Source organism: Ursus maritimus, unplaced genomic scaffold (assembly GCF_017311325.1).
Source record: "Ursus maritimus isolate PB19 unplaced genomic scaffold, ASM1731132v1 scaffold_4, whole genome shotgun sequence".
Classification (NCBI taxonomy): Eukaryota; Metazoa; Chordata; class Mammalia; order Carnivora; family Ursidae; genus Ursus; species Ursus maritimus.
The window spans coordinates 20,524,548-20,545,403 of record NW_024426552.1 but is presented as its reverse complement, the minus strand read 5'-3'; the positions used below and the strand labels follow the sequence as shown (position 1 = coordinate 20,545,403).

At 35.5% G+C, this 20,856-nt stretch overlaps 1 pseudogene; it reads right to left on the bottom strand.

Moving 5' to 3' along the window:
- Positions 1 to 5,948: 5,948 nt before the first annotated feature.
- LOC103673193 lies at positions 5,949 to 16,132 on the bottom strand (annotated as a pseudogene).
- Between the last annotated feature and the right edge of the window lie 4,724 nt (positions 16,133 to 20,856).

Genomic DNA, 20,856 nt, shown 5'->3' with positions numbered 1-20,856 from the left:
AATTGTGAAGTTCATCATCCAGAGAAATAAAAATAGGCTCACAAAAACACCTAGACCTGATCTTAGGACCAGAGAATGCTTTCCCTCACCCCACACTTTACCACCACATTATCAAGGACCTATTTGCAGCAATCCCCTTTAGCCAATACATCATGTTTAGCTATCAAGAAAAAAATTACAAGGCATACCAGAAGGAAAACACACACACACACACACACACACACACACACACACATACACACACAATTTAAAGAGACAGAGCAAGCTTCAGAACCAGACATAACAGAAATTAGAATTATCAAAGGTTATTAGGGATAAAGAAAGTCATTACATAATAATAAAGGGGTCAATTCTCCCTGGAGACATAACGATTCTTAATGTGTATGCATTTTACAGAGCATCAAACTCTAGGAGGCAAAAACTGATAGAAATGCCAGAAAAAAAAATAGATAAATCCATGATCACAGTTGGAGACTTCAAAGCCCCTCTCTTAGAAATAGACAGATGAAGCAGACAGAAAATTAGTAAAGACAAGAGTTGAATTCAACAACACCATCAATCAACTAGATATAATTGACATCTGTAGTCTACTTCAGAACAGCAGAATTCACATTCTTCTCAAGCTCATTGTAAAGCATTCTTTAAGATAGACCACATTCTGGCCCATAAAACACACCTTAACGATTTTAAAAGACAAGTAATCATACAATGTCTGCTTTCAGACCACAAGGGGATTAAACAAGAAATCAATAAGAAAAAGAAAACTAGAAAATCTCAAAATACATGGAACTGAAACAATACACTTCTAAATCCATATGGGCAAGAGAATAAATCTCAAGAGAAATTTAAAAAGTATTTTGAACTAAATGGAAATGAAAACATAATTTAATCAAAATTGTAGAATGCATTGAAAGCAGTACTTAAAAGGAAATTTATGGCATTGAAAACATACATTAGAGAAGGAAAAATCTAAACTCAATACTTTAAATTTCCATCTTAGGGAATGGGAAAAAGGAGAGCAAATTAAATCCAAAGTAAGCAGAAAAACAAATAATAAGAATTAGATGGACATCAATAAAATTGAAAACAAAATCAGTAGGGAAAATCAATAATACAAAAAGCTTGTTCTGTGAAAAGATCAATAAAATTGATAAATCTCTAGCCAGACTGAGTAAGAAAATAAGATAGAGGACACAAATCATTTATATCAGAAATGAAAGTGGGGACATCACTACAAACCTCATGGAAATTAAATTGATAATGAAGGAATACTATGTAAAACTCTATGTCCACAAATTTAATAACCCAAATGAAATGGACCAATTCTTTGAAAGACACAATCTGCTAAAACTCACACAAAAAGACACAAGTAATCTGAATAGGCCTATATCTATCACAGAAATTGAACCAATAATAACTTTCCAAGGTCTCCTGGGAGGCTCAGTTGGTTAAGTGCCTGACCCTTGATTTTGGCTCCAATCGTGATCTCAGGGTTATGAGATTAAGCCCTGTGTCATCAGGCTCTGAGATGGGTGAGGAACCTGCTTAAGATTCTCCCTCTGCCCCTCTCCCACTTGTGTGCACTTTCTCTCTCAAAAAAATTAATAAATAATAACTTTCCAAAACAGAGAGTACCGAACTAAGATGGATTTATCATGAATTCTACAAAATTTAAGGAAGAAGTTATACCAATACTCTACAACCTTCTTTTGAAGATAAAAGCAGAAGGAATACTTCCTAACTCATCTATGAGGACAGCATTACCTTAATACCAAAGCCAAAGAAGTTACAAGAAAAAAATCTATAGACGAGTATCTCTTATGAACATAGATATAGAACTGCTCACAAAATATTAGTAAATGAAATCCAACAATGTATAAAAAGAATTATACACCACGACCAAGGGGGATTTATCTTAGGTATGTAAGCCTAGTTCAACATTCAAAAATAAATTAATGTAATCCATCACATCAGCAAGATAAAGAAGAAGAATCACATAATCATATCAATAGATACACACACACAAAGAATTTGACAAAACCCAACACGCATTTATGATGAAAGCTTTTAGTACACTAAAGATAGAGGGAAACTTTCTCAATTTGATAAAGACTATCTATAAAAAAACTACAGCTAGCTTCATACTTAATTCTGGGAAACTTTCCAATTAAGATACAAAGTAAGCATGTCTTCTCTCCCTACTCCTTTTCAACATTATACTAAAAGTTCTAGAAAATGCTATAAAACATGGAAAGGGAAAAAAAGGTATACAGATTGGAAAAGGAAGACATAAAACTGTCTTTGCTTACAGAGAACATGATCTTCTAAGTAGAAAACTTTTAAAAAATTGGCCAAAAAACCTCTACCTGGAACTAATAAGCAATTATAGCAAGTATGCAGGAATCAAGGTTAATATACAAGAGTCAATTACTTTTCTATATGCCAGAAATGAGCAAGTGGAATTTAAAATTAAAAACACAGTACTATTTAAATTAGCACCCTCAAAATGAAATACTTATATAAGTCTAACAAAACGCATACCAGATTTATATGAGGAAAACTATGAAACTTTGATAAATGATATTAAAAAATAACTAAATACATGCAGAGATATCACATGTTCATAGTTAGGATGATTCAATGTTGTCGAGATATCGGTTCTTCCCAACTTGATCTATAGATCTGATGCAATCTCAGTCAAAATCCCAGAAAGTTATTTTATGTATATAGACAAGGTGATTCTAAAGTTAATATGGAGAGGGGCGCCTGGGTGGCTCAGTCATTAATCGTCTGCCTTCAGCTCAGGGCGTGATCCCAGCGTCCTGGGATCGAGCCCCACATCAGGCTCCTCTGCCAGGAGCCTGCTTCTTCCTCTCCTACTCCCCCTGCCTGTGTTCCCTCTCTCGCTGGCTGTCTCTCTCTGTCAAATAAATAAATAAAATCTTTTTTAAAAAAATTCAAAAGTTATTAAAAAAATAAAGTTAATATGGAGAGTCAGAAAATTCAGAATAGCATAAACAATACTGAGGGAGAAGAACAAAGTTGGAGGACTGACACTATCTGACTTTAAGGCTTATTATAAAGCAATAGTAAGCAAGGCGATGTGGTATTGGTGAAAATATAGACAAATAGATCATAGAACAGAATAGAAAGCCCAGAAATAGACCCACATGAATATAATCAACTGATCTTTGATAAAGAAGCAAACAAAACAATGCAGCAAAGTCTTTTCAACAAATGACACTGAAAAAACTGAACATCTACCTGTAAAGAAAAAAGGAGAAGAAGAATCTAAATACAGGATTTACAGAATTGGCTCAGAATGGATCACAAACCCACATGTAAAACACAAAACTATGAAACCTCTAGAAGACAGCACAGAAGAAGAGCTAGATGATATTGGGTATGGCAATTATATTTTAGATACAATATCATCAGTGTGATTCATGAAAAAGATTATAAGCTAGAATTCATTAAAATTGGAAATGTCTACTCTCTGAGAGATAATTTCAAGTGAACGAGAAGACATGCCACAGACAGGGAGAAAATACCTGCAAAAGACACATCTAATGAAGTACTTTTTTCCAAAATATACAAAGAGCTCTTAAAAGTCCACCATAAGAAAACAAACAACCCAATTAAAAAATATGCCAAAAACCTTAATTGACACCTCACCAAAGAAGACATACACATGGCAAAGAAGCAAAGAAGATGATCCACATCTTATGTCATCAGGGAAATACAATTAAAACAACAATGGCATGCCACTACACACCTGTTAGAATGACCAATGTCCAGAACACTGACAGCATCGAATGCTAGTCTTGACATACTTTTTAAAAGAAATGATACATTTCTTTTTCAAGTTTGCTTTGGCTATTTGGGGAGAGGATGTGGAGAAAAAGGAATTCTCTTGAACTGTTAGTGGAAATGCAGCTGCTCTGGAAAACATTATGGAAGTTTCTCAGAAAGTTAAAAATAGAACTACCCTATAATTCGGCAATTGCACTACTAGGTATTTACCCAAAGAATACAAAAATACTAATTTGAAGGGATCCATGCACCCTAATATTTATAGCAGAATTATCTACAATCACCAAATTATGGAGACAGCCCAACTGTCTATGCACTGATGAAGAGATAAAGATGTGAAGATATATATATATATAATGGAATATTACTCAGTAATAAAAAAAATGAAATCTTGTCATTTCCAATGACATGGATGTAGACAGAGAGTATTAGGCTAAGTGAAATAAGTCAAGTCAGAGAAAGACAAGTACTCTATGAGTGAGTTCACTCATATGTGGAATTTAAGCAAAGAGGAAAACAAATGAGCAAAGGGGAAAAAAGAGAGGGAGGCCAAGAAACATCTCTTAATAGAAAACAAACTGATAGTTAACAGAAGGGAGGTGGGTGGGGGATGGGCGAAATAAATGATGGAGATTAAGGAGGGCACTTGTGATGAGCACCGGGTGTTGTATGGAAGTGCTGAATCACTATATTGTACACTTGAAACTAATATTGCTCCCATAAAATGTCTTTGGGGTGAAAAATCCTAAATAGACAATTACTCAATTTGTGCAGTTCATGAATAGATCTACCACTTTCAGATAACTGTGTCATTCAATGTTTCCGGAAAATACTTATACATTGGTGGAGCATCCTGTACTGAAGGCCATTATAACCCATAATAACATTCCAGTTTATAAGTATATTTTTCAGAAATCCTGCAAATTAAACCATCGTTCCTCTTAATTAAATATTTTAATCATCTTATTGACTAGGACAGAGAAATGTGTGTTGCACTATACAGAACAAATGCTGTAGGGTCACTACTTGTGATCTTAGAAAATAACTACCTCTCTAAATTTCTCTTTCTAAATGTATATAGAGATGATATAAATACCTAATTCATTCTATTTCTTTAAAGATTTAAACATGCATGCAAATTTATGCAAATTATTGGCATAGAGCAGACGAAGCATATTAAATCAATTAAAGCATAAATACCACCAAAATTCTCTTTTAAAATCAAAGCACCCTGGAAAGGGTTAAAGGCTTCTTTATGCAAATCAGACTCAATGGGACTGTAACATGTCTCCTGATAGCTTTTTTTAAAAGATTTTATTTATTTTAGAGAGAGAGAGAGAGCACGAGGAGGGGGAGGGGCAGAGGGAGAGGACAGAGAGAATCTCAAGCTGACTTCATGCTGAGCATGGAGCTTGACGGGTGCTTGATCCCAGGACCCTGAGATCACGACCTGAACTGAAATGAAGACTCAGGAACTTAACCAACTGAGCCACCCAGGCACCCCCGCACAGCTTTTATGGAGGCATAAAAGCTGTAAGGGGATGTGTCTAACCCAACAGTTTATATCAGAAGGGCGGGCAATGTAGTTTAGAGGCAAGGAGTTTAGGATTAAGGTGGTGACAGTTACAAAAAGGCACAGAGGAGTGTCTCAGTCCATTCCAGCACTATAATAAAATATCATAGACTGGATGGTTTAGAAACAAAACAAATTTATTTTTCATAGTTCTGGATTTTGGGAAGACCAAGATCATGATGCCTGGAATTTGGTTGTCTAGTGAGAACCTGCTTCCTAGACAGCTGTCTTTTCGCTGTAACCGCACATGGCAGAAGGGGCAGGGGAGCTGTCCTGATTTTTATAAGGGCACTTATCCTATCCATGAAGGCTCTGTTCTCATGACTATAAAAAGTGTAGAGGGAAACAAAACCTAGAAATAAAACCAACAAATTACTGAAGTAGTAATTAGAAAAAGTTTATTGTGTATATGCCAAAAAGATAGTTTGCAAATCAGGAGCACTCAAACCAAAACAGAATTAGGCTCGAATATATATATGAATATATATATACACACTTATATATAATATATATTAAACATAACAAATAAAATTTTTTATTTTTCACCATTAAATGTCTGAATTTAAATGGATTCTTGGACTGGTGGCTAATATCCATCGGCTCATTCAACTTTAGCACTGGTCTCATCCACAGCAGCTTTTCCAGAACTACTCCCTTCACCATGAAGCCTCATGAGCTTTCCCAATCCTAACTTGGGCTTCTACAGCATTTCTACTTTTCTAACAAAAATATCGTGGAGTGGAAATAGACTGGCAATCCTTTCCTACATCTTTTCTTGATGCTTGCTGGAATCGATTTATTGACCACTTTTTTTCAAGTCATTTATTTGCAGCTCTAAAGTCATGACTTCCAGCATCTTTTTCCAAATTTGGCAGACTTGTTGGTGCTGAGCGTTAAGAGGCCTTCCAACTCTGATTGTTGCATCTTTTAAAATTTATGTATGTATGTATGTATGCATGTATGTACGTATGTAAAACCAACACAAAGTAAACAAAGCAAATCACTATCAGCAGTCTTGGCACCAGCATGAGCTTCAGTCATGGCTGCCCTTTTTTAACCATGGAGCATATTTTGTCACAGGTAAGATCCATGCCATGGAAATTAGGTAGTTTTTGCCCCGAACGTCCTCAGTAATTAACTTAAATTTCTAAATGCTTTTTCATCTTTCTGCCGATCAGCAAGGCTCATTTCAAAAACAGGACCCTTGAGGCCATCAGGTGTGATTTTAGTTCCTTGAGCTCTCGTGGCTCGTGTTTTTCCAATATTTCTTTTTGTCCCCCATATTTCTTATACTGAACATAGCTGGTGCTTTCACATCATACCAATCTTTCTTAGAAAATGGATCCACCACTTTCTTCTTGGCTCCCTTTCTGTCTCCTTTCCGAAGGTGCTTGTTCTTGCCAATGCCATGCTCAGGGAGCCCCAGGGTTGCTTTGTTAGAAAGCACCTTCTACAGTATAGAGGCAGTGACTGCTTATTCTTCACAGTGATTGGTTACAAGACTGGAATTTTCTTAAATGAAAGGGAGTTGGTTAGTGATTACTTCATATTGATTTGGGGAAATAATTTAAGTTTCACTTATGATGTTTGGAGGCATAAGCAGGTAGTAACCAAGTCAGATTAGGCTCACTTGTTTTGCAAAATAAGTTAAATTAAGCTGTGTTTGTATGACTAGACTGTTTTTGTCTGCTCAAAGAATTTTCAAGTCTGGTTTCCATTTGTGTGACTTTTTAAAAAAAACGTTACAGTATAATTAACATACCGCGCTAAATCAGTTTCAGGTTAGAAAATGATTCAACCATTCTATACATGATTCAGTGCTCATCATGGTAGGTGTACTCTTAATCCCCTTTATCTATTTCATCCATTCCCCACACCCACCTCTCCCCTGGCAAATAGCAGTTTGTTCTCGTATTTGTGGTTTTTTGTCCCTTTTTTATTTTATTTGTTCTGTTTCTTAAATTCTACATGTGAGCGAATGGATGGATAAATGGATGGATAAGGATGATGTGGTGTGTATATTATATACATATTACTCAGCTATAAAAAAAATGGAATCTTGCCATCTGAAACAAGATGGATGGACGGATATTAAACTAAGTGAAGTAAGCCAGTCAGAGAAAGATATCTGTGTTTTATTTTAATCTGACCTAAACACTTCCAAGGGTTCTACCTCCTAATACTACTACCTTGAAGGTTTTCAGCTTATTAACATTAGGATAACAAACAGGGATAGAGAAAGATTTCTAATAGTTTACCAAAATCCACTTGGAAAACAAAACAAAACTGCTTTATGGTTAAAGTATACTTAAATAATCACTAATCAAATACATTTTAAAATACATTTGTTTTTATTAAATACAGTATATATTTTTATCTCCTACTGTGCATTTACTGTCTAAATTTATGTCATTTCAATTTCCAATAATGAAGATGAGTATCATCAAGTAAGAAGAACCTAAAAAGAAAAGATATTAAACCTGACTTTTACAACATCTTATTTGTTTTCATTATCGTTGGTTTATACAAATTGTTGGAATAAGGTATGCAATGCAATATTTCATTGCAATGCAATGAATTTTGAATGCTATATAAAATTTTTGCCATGAAAGAAGCATAACGTATGCAGACACCTAACATTTTTATATCATGATGTCAAGTGCATTCAATATGACATGGTCATCAAGTCTTAGAGGCATAAGAAAAACCACTAAATCTCTCACAAAGGAATAATTATTTACTTCATCTTTCCAGCAAATTCTAGAAAAACATGACTGATAAGCTTATCATTGCCACATAGAAATTTGAAATAAAAATACACACACACACACACACATATATGTAACTGACATTGGAAGACTATAGTAATATATTTTTGTCAAAAGTACAGTAGTCCCCTTGAAAATTTTCAATGTGCAATTTTAAATGTGACAGGTTTGCCATGCTACTAGTGAAGACATATAAGCTAAAAATATAGTAATAAGAGAAAATTAGATCTCCTGTGTTATAATTTATAGCATTCTAATATAGATTTTTATTAACTAGTAAGATTTAGTAAAATTTTGAGTTAACCCTATTTTCTCTTAAACTTGAATATTTGCAATTCACATAGCAAGTTTAAAGTAGTTTATTTTTTTTCAAGTTTTTATTTAAATCCAGTTAGTTAACCTACTGTGTAATATTAGTTTCAGGTGTACAGTATAGTGATTCACCACTTCCATACAACATCTGGCGTTCATCACAAGTGCCCTCCTTAATACCTATCCCTTATTTAAGCCATATGCCCCTGCCCACCTCCCTTCTCGTAACCATCAGTTTGTTCTCTATATTTAAGAGTCTGTTTCTTGGTTTTCATTTCTCATTTATTCCCCTATAATCATTTGCTTTGTTTCTTAAATTCCACATATAAGTGAAATCATATGGTATCTGTCTTTCTGCTTCTGACTTATTTCGCTTAGCATAATACTTTCTAGCTCCATCCATGTCATAGCCAATGGCAAGATTTTATTATTTTTTTATGGCTGAGTAATACTCCCGTGTAGATATATATCTTTATTCATTCATCAGTCAATGGACATTTGGGCTGTTTCCATAATTTGGCTATAATAAATAATGCTAGTATAAACATCAGGGTACACATATCCTTTCAAATTAGTATTTTTGTATCCTTTGGATAAATACCTAGATGTACAATTGCTGGATCATAAGGCGGTTCTATTTTTAACTTTTTGAGGAACCTCCATACTCTTTTCCAGAGTGGCTGCACCGGTTTGCATTCCCACCAACAGTGCAAGAGGATTCCCCTTCTCCGCATCCTTGCCAACAACTGTTGTTTCCTATGTTGTTTGTTTTAGCCATTCTGACTGATATAAGGTGATATCTCATTGTTGTTTTGATTTGTATTTCCATGATGATCAGTGATGTTGGGCATTTTTTCATGTGTCTGTTGGCCATTTATATGTCTTCTAGATTATCTGTTTGGCTGTTGAGTTTGATAATTTCTTTATAGATTTTCAATAGTAACCTTTATCAGATATGTCATTTGCAAATATCTTCTCCCATTCCATAGGTTGCCTTAAAGTTTTGTTGATTGTTTCCTTTGTTGTGCAGAAGATTTTTATCTAGATGAAGTCTCAATAATTAATTTTTTCTTTTGTTTCCCTTACCTCCAGAGGTATATCTAGTAAGAAGTTGCTATGATAGATGTCAAAGAGGTTACTGCTTATGTTCTCCTCTAGGATTTTTTTATTTTTAAGATTTTATTTATTTGAGAGATTGAGAAAGCACAAGCCAGGGAGAAAGGCAGTGGGAGAGGGAGAAGCAGACAACCCGCTGAGCAGGGAGCCAGACATGGGGCTTGATCCCAGGACACTGGGATCAAGACGTGAGCCAAAGGCAGATGCTTAACCGACTGAGCCACCCAGGCGCCCCTCCTCTAGGATTTTGTGACTCCCTGTCTCACAGTTTGGTCTTTCATTCATTTTGAGTTTATTTTTTTTTTTTTGTGGTGTAAGAAAATGATCCAGTTTCATTCTTTTTCATGTTGCCGTACAGTTTTCCCAACACCATTTGTTGGGACTTTTTTCCATTGATATTCTTTCCTGCTTTGTCAAAGATTAGTTGACCATATAGTTGTGGATTAATTTCTGAGATTCTATTCTGTTCTATTGATCTATGTGCCTATATTTGTGGCAGTACTATACTGTCTTGATCACTACAGCTTTGTAATATAACTTGGAGTCTGCCTCCAGCTTTGCTTTTCTTTTTCAAGATTGCTTTGGGTATTCAGGGCCTTTTGTGGTTCCATACCAATTTTAGGATTGTTCTAGCTCTGTAAAAAATGCTGGTGGTACTTTGATAGGGATTGCTTAAGTGTGTAGATTGCTTTGGGTAGTGAAGATATTTTAACAATATTTGTTCTTCCAATCCTTGAACATGGAATGTTTCTCCATTACTTTGTGTCATCTTCAATTTCTTTTATACATATTTTCAGAATACAGATCTTTTACCTCTTTGGTTAGGTTTATTCCTAGGTATCTTATGGTCTTTGGCACAAAAAATGGGATCAATTCCTTGATTTTTCTTTCTGCTGCTTCATTATTGTTGTATAGATATGCAAAAGATTTCTGTACACTGATTTTTGTATCCTATGACTTTACTGAATTCATGTATCAGTTCAAGCAATTTTTTTGTGGAATCTTTTGGGTTTTCGAGAGTATCATGTCATCTATAAATAGTGAAAGCTTGACTTCTTCCTTGCCAAATTGGATGCCTTTATTTCTTTTTGTTTTCTGATTGCTGAGGCTAGGGTTTCTAGTACTATGTTAATAACAGTGGTGATAGTGGACATCCCTGTCTTATTCCTGACTGGAGAAATGTCCCAGTTTTTCTTCATGGAGGATGATATTAGCTGTGGGTTTTTGTATATGTCTTTTATGATGTTGAAGTATGTATGTTCCTTCTATCTGTACTTTTTTGAGAGTTTTTTAACAAGAATGGATGATGTAGTTTGTTAAAGGTTTTTTCTTCATCGATTGAGAAAATCGTATGGTTCTTATCCTTTCTTTTATTAATGTGGTGTATCATGTTGACTGATTTTCAAATTTTGAACCACCCTTGCAATCAGAAATAAATCCCATTTGATCTTGGTGAATGATTCTTTTAATGTAATATAGGATTCAATTTGCTAGTATCTTGTTGAGAATTTTTGCATCTATTTTTATAAGAGATACTGACTTGTAGTTCTCTTTTTTAGTGGAGTCTTTGTCTGGTTTGGAATTAGGGTAATGCTGGCTTCATAGAATGAGTTTGGAAGTTTTCCTTTCATTTCTATTTTTTTGGAACAGTTTGAAAAGAATAGGTATTAACTCTTCTTTAAATGTTTGGTAGAATTACCCTGTGAAGCCATCTGGCCCTGGACTATTGTTTGACGGGAGATTTTTTGGTTACTGGTTCAATTTCTTTGCTAGTTATTGGTCTGTTCAAGGTTTCTATTCCTGTTTCCGTTTTAGTTTATATGTTTCTAGGAATTTATTCATTTCTTCCAGGTTGTTCAATTTTTTGAAATATAGTTTTTCATAATATTCTCTTATAATTGTATTTTTGTGGCATTGGTTGATTAGGGATATTTTTAAAAATTTTGGTCCTTTCTCTTTTCTTTTTAAGAAGTCTGGCTAGAGGTTTAACAATTTTGTTAATTTTTTCAAAGAAGTAGCTCCTGGTGTTATTTATCTGTTCTCCTGGGTTTTTATTGTTGTTGGTAGTATTGTTGTTGTTCTATATCATTTATTTCTGCTCTAATCTTTGGGATTTCCCTTCTTCTACTGACTTTAGGCTTCATTTGTTGTTCTTTTTCTAGCTCCTTTAGGTGTAAGGTTAGGTTGTGTATTTGAGATTTTTCTTGCTTCTTAAAGTAGACCTGTATTGCCACATACTTCCCTCTTAGGACCAAAGGTTTTAGACCATTGTGTTTTCATTTTCATTTGTTTCCATGTTTTGTTTGCTTTTTTTTTTTTTAATTTCCTGGATGACTCATTCATCATTTAGTAGCACATTGTTTAACCTCCATGTATTTGTGGTCATTCCAAATTTTTCTTGTAATTGACTTCAAGTTTCAGAAAATATGCATGCTATGATCTCAATCTTTTTGTAGTTATCAAGCCCTGATTTGTGATCTAGTACACAATCTATTCTGGAGAATGTCTCATATGCACTTGAAAAGAATGTGTATTCTGCTATTTTAGAATGGAATGTTTTGTTCCATTCTAAAATATCTGTTAAGTCCATTTATGTCATTCAAAGTCATTGTTTTCTTGTTGATTTTTTGCTTAAAGGATCTGTCTATTGATGTAAGTGGGGTGTTAAAGTCCCCTAATATTATTGTTCTATTATCAATTAGTTCCTTTATATTTGTTATTAATTGTTTTATATATTTGGGTGCTCCCATGTTGGGTGCCTAAATATTTATAATTTCCATATTTTCTTGTTAGATTGTCCCCTTTATTATGATATAGCCCTCTTCTTCATCCTTTGTTGTAGTCTTTGGTTAAAAGTCTAGTTTTTCCCATACAAGTATTGCTACTCTGGCTCTTTTGACATCCATCTGTGTGATAAATGTTTCTCCATCCCTTCACTTTCAATCTGAAGGTGTCTTTAGTTCTAAAATGAATCTCTTATAGGCAGTGTATAGATGGGGGTCTTGGGTTTTTTGTTGTTGTTGTTTGTTTCTTTTGTTTTGTTTTTTATTTTTTTGTTTTTGTTTTTGTTTTAATCCATTCTGACACCTTATGTCTTTTGATTGGAGTTTTAGTCCATTTACGTTCAGAGTAATTATTGATATGTATTTAGTGCCATTTCAAAACTCATTTTGTTGTTTTTGGAGATTTTCTCTGTTCCTTTCTTGTCTTTGTCACTTTTGGTCTTTCCTTTCCACTCAGAGTTCTTTTTATATTTTTTGCAGGGATGGTTTAGTGGTCATGAACTCCTTTAGTTTTTATTTGTCTGGGAAATGCTTTCTCTCTCTTTTTATTCTGAATGCTAGCCTTGCTGGATAGAGTTATCCTGGCTGCAGATTTCTCCCATTCAGCACGTTGAATATATCATGCCACTCTCTTCTGTCTTGCCAAGTTTCTGTTGAGAGGTCTGCAGCTAGCATGATGGATCCCTTGTAGGTCAGGGACTTCTTTGTCTTGCTGCTTTTAGGGTTTTGGGTTTTTGTTTGTTTGTTTGTTTGTTTCTTCTTTATCTCTGTGTCTTGGTGTTGGCCTGCTTTTATTGATTTTGATGGAAGTTCTCTGTGTGTCCTGGATCTGGATGTCTGATTCCTTTCCCAGATTAGGGAAGTTTTCAGCTATTATTTCCTTACATAAATTTTCTTTTGCCTTTTCTATCTCTTCTTCTTCTGAGACTCCTATAATACAAATGTTACTATTTTTGATGGAGTCCCCGAGTTTCTTAAATCTATTCTCATGTTCCATAATTCTTTCTTTTGTTCAGCTTCATTATTTTCCATTATTTTATCTTCTATATCACTTATTCATTCCTCTGGTTCTTCCATCCTTGTCCTTATTACATCAAGTCTGTTTTGAATCTCAGTTATTGTATTTTTCATTTCTCATTGCTTTTTAACTCTTTTATCTCCAAAGTCTTCCATTCTTTTCTCAAGCCTGTGAGTATCCTTATGATTGTCGCTTTAAATTCTCCACCATGTATGTTACTTGTATCTGTTTCACTTAGATTTCTGCCCATGACCATATCTTGTTCTTTCATTTGGGATGAATTCCTCCCTCTTGGAATTTTGTCCAAGTCTTTACCTTCTTCTCTGCATTAGAAAAGCCCATTACATTTCCTGCCCTGAAAGTAATGGCTTTATGAAGAAGAGGTTATATATTGTCCAGGGCCTGGCCCTTCAGGGGGTGTCTCTGGTGTGTCCTCTGTGTACTCTACTATTGTGTTTTGGCTGCTCTATCCTCAGGTCAGTCATCTGCAGAGGCTCTCCTTGCCTGCAGTGGGCAGTATTCGGTTCTTGGCCAGAATGTGGCAAGTTTTACTAGGTGTGCTCTGGTCTGTTTGTTAAGTGAGACCTGATACTACCACAAGAACTGAAGCCCTGCAGAACTCTCTGGTCAGGAGATGTGGTGTGGGTGGGGGTTTCTGTTAGTCTTCTGGGGAAGGGGCCCACCATGCTAGGACTGAGGCAAGCTTGACCAGGAAGTACAATTCTGTCAGAGCACAGGGATATGGGCCTTGGTTTAAGGAAGTTAGGCAGCCAGTGTTAGCACTGTGTGGCTTACCACAGGTGGCTCTGCATTTACATTGAGGGGCAGGGTAGGGAAATGGCTCATCCAGCTCCTTTGTCCCAGAAAAGACACCTCCATGCACATTGCCTCTCTTGGAAGCACTCCAAGAAGAGCAAATAATCTCACTTGTGTGTCCCAAGCATTTTTCATATCACTGTTTCCACACTGTCTACCTCCAGGTTGTTTGCCTGCCTTCTCTCCTAGAGCTGGGCAGTGCCCCCAGGGCTCTATTCCAGTCAAGACTGCTGACCTTTAAAACTCTAGTCTTTAAGCCCTGCTGGTGGCAAGAACTCACAAAAATCAGTTCCTCCCATTTTCTCAGCTAATTGCTTTGGGGGAGTGTTCACTTTGTGCATTTCTTTGTGTGCTCCTCTCTCTTTCTCTCTCTCTCTCTCTGTGGTGCCTGTGCACATGCCTTCAGCAGCACCAGTGATGTGATTAGCTTCTTTCCCAAACCATGTGTCTTGACTTCCTACCTTCTTCAATGTGCTTTCTTCTCTTTCTTTAGTTGTGAGGTTTGTTCCGTCAGTCTTCAGGTTGATTTCTGGAGTATTTAGAATGATTTGATAGTTATCTAGTTGTGTTTGTGGGATGAGGGCCCTCCTACTCCACTGCCTTCTTAGCTTCTCTAAAGTAGCTCAAATAACTGAATGTATTTAGAGCCTCCTTATTGAATTCTAATGTAAAATGTGTACATTAATTTAAATATTTATTTTTCAGAATAGGTTTCATTCATAAGTACATTCATATTTATTTTCTAAATTTATATATTTCCATTTTGTAGCATCATATTCTCATTTTTAAATAAAAATAAGCATTATTATTCTGTTACATTTATAAGGTAAGTACATAATTAGATTTAATTTCTCCCTATTTTTTTCTATGCTTACTTGAACAAAATTTGATCTGCTATGAATAGAGCTGTTAATATCTGTTAGTAGAAAGAGCTTGTAGTGCTCATTACAATTCAATTTATTAATAGTATTTTAAGAAAAAAACCCAAAAACTAAAGTGTTGAAACTGTTAATGTTCATAGAGAAGATACCATGACTATAGTAGTATTCATGAAAATAAAACAAAATAGTTGTATTAAAAGAGGGTACCATCCTGAGAGTAAGTGAGCAGGTCCATACTGCTAGTCGTAGGCACTCCTTAAAGGATATGTTGAGAAGAATGACCCTCATTATATATTAAAGTTTCTGGACATGTTTTAACTAATAAGACTTGATCAGTTAGTCTGTTTAACAAAACCTTTCTAATTGCCACATGGTTGGCAGGGTTGGCATAGCAGTTTCTAAGAAGCATTCAGGGTAGAACAGAAACACTGCATTTAACCTCAAATTAGTATTATACATAAAGCAATATTAAAATATTGAGAAATATATTGAGAAACACATTTTTTCCTGTCCTTAATTTATAAGATATATTATTTATAACTGTTTTTCAAAGTTTTTATTTAAACTCCAGTTGGTTAACATACAGTGTAATATTAGTTTCAGGTGTATAATATAGTGATTCCGCTGTACATACACTTCTACTTCCACTTCCATACAATACCCGGCGCTCATGATAACAGGTGCAGTCCTTAATCTCCATCACCTGTTTCTCCCATCCCCCCACCCACTTCCCCTCTGGTAACTGGTTTGAAAGACAGAAGAGGGGACTGGTATTTATTTGTCACTTATTATATACCAGGCTCATCAGTGAATCTACAAATGAGGGCATTTAATTCTAATTTTGAGGGTGATATTGTTATCATAATTTTCAGATAACAGAATGGAGAATCAGAGTAGTTTAGGAAATTTTCCCAAGTCTGACAGAGAAGGATTAAAAAAGAAACCTACATAACACCAGAGCAGTTCTTTTTTCAATATGATTCAAACACCGAGGAAGAAAGAGTTCTGGTTAACATACCAACCTGATTTCCTGGTTGTATGTCCATAGACATATCGAGAAATACACTGAAACTGCTCTAAAATGGCACTCAAAGAGGTACTCCACACAAATGCTGTATGTGTGTGTGTCTCTGTGCATGCATGAGCGTATGAGTAAGTGAGCACTGGGGTAGGTACGCATATTGTATTTCTTTCTAGTGCCTAGAAGTAGGATTCTACTCCAATTTAGAAATGTCGTACATGCTGTAAGCACAAGTTTTTGTAATTCAAATATCATAATATGTAGAATAAGAGATTAACACTATATTTATATGTGCAAAATACTTTGCTCACTCACATGGAATTTTCTCAAAGCTTTCTCAGTTTTTCAAAGAATATCTGTTATCACTAAAGTGTAATGAAAAACATAATTAAGTGTCTTCATGCTAAACACTCCAGGTACTTAAATATTTAACAGCTTAGAATTAATGCCCCTAATGTAATATAGTCAGCACATAAATATTTAATCCCACTTCTGTAAACTTTCAGAGTTAGCGTATCTTGCGATACTGCGTAATACCCCTAGCACATGTAGAAGTAAAGCCTACTCAGTTCATTTTAGCCAGTGTTTGAGCCTCCAAAACTCCTGCCTGAACTACTATATGGGGGAAATCTACCTAGTTACCTTCTCCCTTAAATTCCTACTCACCTGCTAATGGATGCAACAGTGTTTTGTTGTTGTTTGTTTTTGACAACAAGGTGAACTATGAAAAACCAGAAAGGGCAGGAATAATTCATAAAATGCTTATTCACTCTTTCAACAATCAACTGCATGCACACCTAGACAGCATGCATATGCTAGAGAAATGGATATGAAACCATAATGAGAAATGAGGTCGAACAGTGTTTAGCTAAATCATAAGTTCAAGCACCAGCAGACGCTGTGTCTTGGCACCAACCTTAGAGTGAGAAATCACTGTCACTTCACCTTGCTGCAGGATTTTGGCACTTCAAAATCAGACTACTCAATTTTCATCTTTGGGTGACACTGCCTTAATGTGAATCCTCAAGAAATCATTTAAAAGTCCTCTAAACTCCCAGAATAGAGCTGAATATTAGAATATGGATGATGCCCCCAATATCTTTTATAATGACAGGTGTCAAATACTTAAAACAACATAAGTTGCTTACTTGAACGTAAGTAATTTAACAGCAAAAGAGAAGTAGAACTGGATATTTCTCTTTGTTCTTTCCTTTGGCTCTTTTGAAATAGAGCATTAAAAGCTTGTGCTGATGATACCGGGTTTTGTTGTGACACTTATCAGCCATCTATGTTTTGCATTTTTAAAAAATGCAAAAGCAAACACTTTAGTGAAAGCTATTTTTTTGAAGTCATCTAGGAATAATTTATGCTCTTGAGAAGATAGTGTGTCAGCAAAACTGGTAGGTTTATGATGAAAAGATACATGCGATTTAATAAGGTTTGTAGGTCAGTGAGTTGGCTTCAAGATTTCAGGCAGGAAGGAAAACAAATTCAAAACAATTGAGCATGCGAACCGCAATAACAAAAGGAGAAAAAAATAGAACACGAAAACTAAATTGTTTCCTCATGAACAAAATTTAGTATGATGATCACATACAATGGATTTCCAACAAAATATAAAATAGCAACCAAGGATTTACATTATAATTGGCACATAGCATTTAAGTTGCTACATTGTTAATACCTGGTCCTGCTTTGTGCAATGCCAGAAAAATGTAGGTCAGTAATTCTCGTTTATTCGCCTGCTTTTAATAAGATGTTCCCAAGCTTATGCAACTATAAGTCCACAGGAAAAGCACAATCAATTTCATGCTTTTGTTTTGTTTTGATTTTTTAAATTTCAAACTGTTCGCAGAAACAATTAACGTAAAAATAATTTAATTATAATAGCTACCAATGTGTTGAATGCTAGACACTTGTTTAATTGTGCCAATGTAATTCTGACCCGAGAGAGAGAGAGAGGGAGAGAGAGTAAAACAGAGAGAGTGAGTGAGAGAAAGCACTAATATCAACTAATTGTGTAGAGAAATTTTAGGTGAAAAAAATAGGCATTCATCTGTGGATAAAGTAAAATAAACATAGTCTAATGAGCATGCAACCTAATTCTTCTAGTCAGTTTTATTTGATTAATCTATGTTAGATCACACTTGACTCTGAATTTCTACTTTCTCATCCTAGAATTAGGAGTATGTCTCAAGATTTTCTAACGTGTGAAAACCCACTGGTGCTCTGTCATCTAAACATTCTGCTTATCTCTTATTTTTTAAATAACTCTCGGTTTGAACTTTGTTGAGTCTTCTCACAATTCCACACTTGCAACAGAGAAAGCTTTCTAGGGCTGGACACCTACATACTCAATCTTGATTTCCCCGAAGGCACTTTTTTTTCCTTGAATACTCTTGCCTTTAAGGAAAATAATGTTGCTTTGGAATTGGAAGGATTCATCAGAGTTCTCAATGGCTCATGAAAAATATTTCTCCTCACCTATAATCATGCTTTATTGGCTTTTCCTCATAATGTCTTAGAATAAACCCTCCTATGAGTGTAAGCTGTTGTAAAAGATAGCAGAGGATTTTGACAAGGAATATTTTCTAAGGCAAATAAAAAATAAAAATAATAGTGTGAAAAGTGTCTATGATATTTTGATAGGGATTGCATTGAAAGTGTAGATTGCTTTGGACAGCATAGACATTTTCACAATGTTTATTCTTCCAGTCCATGAGCATGGACTGTTTTTCCATCTCTTTGTGTCTTCCTCAATTTCTTTCATAAGTGTTCTATAATTTCTAGAGTATAGATCCTTTACCTCTTCGGTTAGGTTTATTCCTGGGTATCTTATGGTTTTTGATGCTATTGTAAATGGCATCAATTCCTTAATTTTTCTTTCTGGAAAACAGTATGGAGTTTCCTCAAGAAGTTAGAAATAGAGCTACCCTGTGAGCCAGCAATTGCATTACTAGGCATTTATCCCAAAGATGCAGATGTAGTGAAGAGAAGGGTCACATGCACCCCAATGTTCACAGCAGCAGTGTTCCCAATAACCAAACTGTGGAAGGAGCCAAGACACCCTTCAACTGATGAATAGATAAAGAAGATGTGGTTCATATATACAATGGAATATTACTTAGTCATCAGAAAGGATGAATACCTACCATTTGCATCAACATGGATGGAACTGGAGGGGATTATGCTAAGTGAAATAAGTCAAGCAGAGAAAGACAAGCATCACATTGTTTCATTCATATGTGGAATATAAGGAATAGTGCAGAGGACCACAGGGGAAGGAAGGGAAAACTGAACAGGAAGAAATCAGAGAAGGAGACAAACCATGAGAGACTCTGGACTTCAGGAATCAAACTGGGGGTTACTGAAGGGAGGGGGTTGAGAGATGGAGTAACTGGGTGGCGGGTATTAAGGAGGGCATGTGTGGGGGCGCCTGGGTGGCTCAGTCGTTAACCGTCTGCTTTCAGCTCAGGGTGTGATCCCAGAGTCCTGGGATCAAGCCCCACATCAGGCTCCTCCGCTGGGAGCCTGCTTCTTCCTCTCCCACTCTAGTTGGGTGTTATACACAACTAACAAATCATTGAACAGTACATCAAAACAAATGATGTACTATATGTTGGCTAATTGAACATAATAAAAAAAAGAAAAAAGAATGCAAAATATCTCAATATATTTATTTTGGTTACATGGTGCTTGATAATATTTAGTTACATTGGCTTAAATAAAATATATTTAAAAGATAAATAAATAAATTTTATTTTATTTTTTATTTTTTTAAAGATTTTGTTTATTTATTTGACATAGAGAGAGACAGCCAGTGACAGAGGGAACACAGGCAGGGGGACTGGGAGAGGAAGAAGCAGGCTCCCAGCGGAGGAGCCTGACATGGGGCTCGATCCGAGGAACCTGGGATCACGCCTTGAGCCGAAGGCAGACGCTTAATGACTGAGCCACCCAGGTACCCCAATAAATAAATTTTAGAGTACATTTTTCAAGGCTCACAAAAGCTCTTTTTAGGTTTTTTACTGGAATTGCACTGAATCTGTGGATCAGCTTGGGAACAAGTTATATCTTAATGACATTGAATCTTTCTGTTCTTGAAAATGATATGACTCTGGGTGCCTGGGTAGCTCGGTCAGTTAAGTGTCTGCCTTCTGCTCAGGTAATGATCTCAGGGCCTGGGATTGAGGCTCATGTGGGGCTCCCTGCTCAGCAGGGAGTATGCTTCTCTCTCTCCCTCTTCCCCTACCCTCCATGTTCTCTCTGTCTTTCAAATAAATAAATAAAATCTTTAAAACAAATGATAATATGAAGGAAAATACTATATCTCAAAACATCTTGAGGAGGTTAGAGAAATAACTACTTTAAGAGGAATAATAAAGCAGGCTCAGTTTCATATTTTAAGAATTATTTTGCCATATATACACTATGAAAATCATGAGATGGGTAAAAACCCTTATATGAAAGAGATTGAGGACTTGAGGGGCAACAAACCAGCTGACTTGCTTTCATGGCAGCCATGGAAAATGGAGGTGTCCTAGCCCTCTAATAAAGCATTGTCATGATTTTAATGAACAAGTATTTGTCAAGTTTCAGCACTGCCTGAAGTTGCATATTTATATGGCAACTCTAAGTTAGGCAGTTTTATAATCAATGCTTTATCTATTATTCTTAAAAATATAATTCACATACAGACTTTTCATGTTCTTCTAATTGAGAACTCAGTTTGTATGCTGGTATGCTTGTTAGTGC